This window comes from Arachis ipaensis, chromosome B3 (genome assembly GCF_059453495.1).
Source record: "Arachis ipaensis isolate K30076 ecotype BB chromosome B3, ASM5945349v1, whole genome shotgun sequence".
Classification (NCBI taxonomy): Eukaryota; Viridiplantae; Streptophyta; class Magnoliopsida; order Fabales; family Fabaceae; genus Arachis; species Arachis ipaensis.
In genome coordinates, this window is record NC_142438.1 from 80,036,099 (window position 1) to 80,039,675 (window position 3,577).

At 41.4% G+C, this 3,577-nt stretch overlaps 1 pseudogene; it reads right to left on the reverse strand.

Annotated features, from left to right (window-relative positions):
- Nucleotides 1-1,501: 1,501 nt before the first annotated feature.
- Nucleotides 1,502-3,082, reverse strand: LOC148571287 (uncharacterized; annotated as a pseudogene).
- Nucleotides 3,083-3,577: the final 495 nt, after the last annotated feature.

Here is a 3,577-nt window from a genome sequence, read left to right on the forward strand (position 1 = left end):
ATTGAGGGACTTGAGCAAAAATCAAATTCAGAGGTTGAAGAAGGACTGCTGATGCTGTTGGATTCTGACCTCCCTGCACTCAAAATGGATTTTCTGGAGCTACAGAACTCAAAATGGCGCGCTTCTAATTGCTTTGGAAAGTAGACATCCAGGGCTTTCCAGCAATATATAATAGTTTATACTTTGGCCGAGTTTAGAGGACGCAAAAAGGCGTTGAACGCCAGTTCTATACTGCAGTCTGGAGTTAAACGCCAGAAACACGTCACAAAACCAGAGTTGAACACCAGAAACACGTTACAAACTGGCGTTCAACTCTAAGAATGACCTCTCCATGTGTAAACTTCAAGCTCAGCCCAAGCACACACCAAGTGGGCCCCGGAAGTGGATTTATGCATCAATTACTTACTTCTGTAAACCCTAGTAACTAGTTTAGTATAAATAGGACTTTTTACTATTGTATTAGACATCTTGGGACGTCTAGTTCTTAGATCATGGGGGCTGGCCATTCGGCCATGCCTGAACCTTTCACTTATGTATTTTTCAACGATAGAGTTTCTACACTCCATAGATTAATGCAAAGTACTACTGTTTTATATTCAATTCAACTTATTCCGCTTCTAAGATATCCATTCACACCCAAGAACATGATGAATGTGATGATTATGTGATGCTCATCATCATTCTCACTTATGAACGCGTGTCTGACAAACACTTTTGTTCTACATGCAAACAAGCTAGAATGAATATCTCTTAGATATCTAATACAGGGGACCGAGTCCGAGTTATTAGTATCTTCGTGGTATAAGTTAGAACCCATGGATGGCCATTCCTGAGATCCGGAAAGTCTAAACCTTGTCTATGGTATTCCGAGTAGGATCTGGGAAGGGATGGCTGTGACGAACTTCAAACTCGCGAGTGCTGGGCGTAGTGATAGACGCAAAAGGAGGGTGAATCCTATTCCAGTATGATCGAAAACCTCCAGATGATTATTCATGCCGTGACAGAGCATTTGGACCATTTTCACAGAGAGGATGGGATGTAGCCATTGACAACGGTGATGCCCTTACAGAAAGCTTGCCCTGGAAAGGAGTAAGACTGATTGGATGAAAACAGCAGGAAAGCAGAAGTTTAGAAGAACGAAAGCATCTCTATATGCTTATCTGAAATTCTCACCAATGAATTACATAAGTATTTCTATCTTTATTTTCTATTTATTTAGTATTACTATTCGAAAACTCCATAACCATTTGATATCCGCCTGACTGAGATTTACAAGATGAACATAGCTTGCTTCATACCAACAATCTCCGTGGGATCGACCCTTACTCACGTAAGGTTTTATTACGTGGACGACGTAGTGCACTTGCTGGTTAGTTGTGCGAAGTTGTGAAGTTTTGTCTGGACCATGGTATTGTACACCAGTTGTGGCGCCATTGCCAGGGAGAGAACGAACAACAAATTTTACAACCTCAGAGTAACAATTTCGCATACCAACCACCTTCTAGTTGTCATGTCCCTGGTTATTGCTTGATTCTCCCTTCTTCTTCTTTCTCTTCCAGAGCTTGGAGTAGGCCTGAATTTTTTCACTAGGGCACCTTCTATCCCAGACAGGATCTAATAGACCTGAGAGCCCAACTGCCTCCAATCTTTCATGTGTTACCTCTTTGAAGTGATGAGATCTTGCTTTCTGTCGATCTCTAAATTCTTGGCACTGCTAAAATGGTTTGATTTGTGGATCTAGTGCTGGCATATTGTGGGTCAAATACTCTAACCTTGCTTGCATATTTTCATCAGACTCTATTTCTTGCACATGTCTAATCTCTCCAATAGTATGATGAATGTTTTTCCACTGATACAAGTTTTGAGTATATTTCCCATATTTGGCTTGGGTCAGGAACATTTTGTCATATGACTCTTGAAGTCATGTTGTTTGTTCTCCTTGCCCCTCAAGAATCTTGGCTTGAAATTCTTGTTGTTGGACCATCATTTGTTGCTGCCACCTCTCTAGTTTTTCCTCCATTCTATGCTGCCAAGCTTCATTTTGCTCCCTATCATTCAAATATTACTCCCAGTGCTTTAGATATTGCTCTTGGTGCCTTGAATATTGCTCTTGTACTCTCACATTTTGTTGTGATATTTCCTCAAGAGATCTTTGTAGATGACTCATATCTATGGCACTGTGAGCTTGCTCTTCCCCTTCCTCTGATCTTCTTCTCCTTTGGGGTCTTTCTTCTTGATCATCATCCTCAGTAATTCCTTCCATGTTTCTCTTTGTGATCCCCGTCCCCTTTTTTACTTTCTCTGTGTCCTCATCTTCAAAAATCACTCCAGCTCTGTTGCATAGCCTTAGAATGGTGCTTGGATGGCCGAGCCTAGTTGATTTGTTTGTGCTCTCAGCTATCTCTTGAATACTGTCAGCTATGAGTTATGCAAGGTTGATTTCTCCCCTATGTAAGATACAGTATGTCAAGAGTGCTCGCTTGATTGTGACCCCTGAGGTGTTTCCAGTAGGGAGTATAGATCTCCTCACTACTTCATACCACCCCTTGGCGACAGGAATGTGATTTATTCTTTTCAATTGGCTTGGGATTTCTTTTGAATCTCTTTCCCAATCTGTGTCTTCCAAGCATATACCCTGTAAGATCTCATCAAGGTCATTTTCTCCCTGCAGTCTGGCCTCATAGCTGAGCTCTTCATAAGTTATGGTTCTCAACTTCAAGGCCCTTGTAATGGATGCTGGACTAAAATCCACTTCAACTCCTCTAACATAACTTTTGTAAAGGATGCTGTCTTCACTCTCTTTCACAGCTTTTGCATAAAATTCCCTGATCATGACTACACTAATCTTGGTGAGAGGATCGCATCGAAGATCCTATCTTCTTTCCCTATTGATCTGCCTCATGATGGGGTATTCCCCGTCCCTCAGCTCAAAACCCCTCTCATGAATGATGTGCTTTGTTTTCATGAATCTATGATATTTTTTTTCATGAAACTGAGATCTAAACTTCATTGTATCATAGGATGGGGGCTCGGTTACCATTGGTTCCTTCCCTTGTCTTCTCTTTGAACTTGATGAAGCCATGAATTCAATTAGAGAGAGAAGGAAAAGGTGGATTTGTGGTTGGTTGAGGTACGGTTTTATAGTGTAAAGAGAATGAAGAAAGAAATGTTGCTGTTGAGAGGGGAGTGGGACGTGTTTAGGAATGCACAAGGTGGAACAAGGACTTATGATTGTAAGGAAGACTTGTATGAATATGTGATGGAAGAAATGTCCCAACCTATTTATAGGCAGGGCGTTAAAACTTTGGACGAAGACGATACTTGAAGAGGGATTCGGTCATGACTTATGAAGGGTGGAGATTGAGTTGAACAACATAGTAACTTCATGAGATGAATGGCTTGCATGTTCTCTTGAGGATTGACAAGGATTCTCTTCCCATTAGTTGCATGAGGTTTGTCCTCCAAGGTGACTAGCATGCAGATTTTTGCTTTCCAAGGTAAGCACACCTCTCTAGGCACATGTGATCCTTCTCTCTTGGCTTGTCATAGCCGTATCTTCATCTTGTCTTTTCCTCAA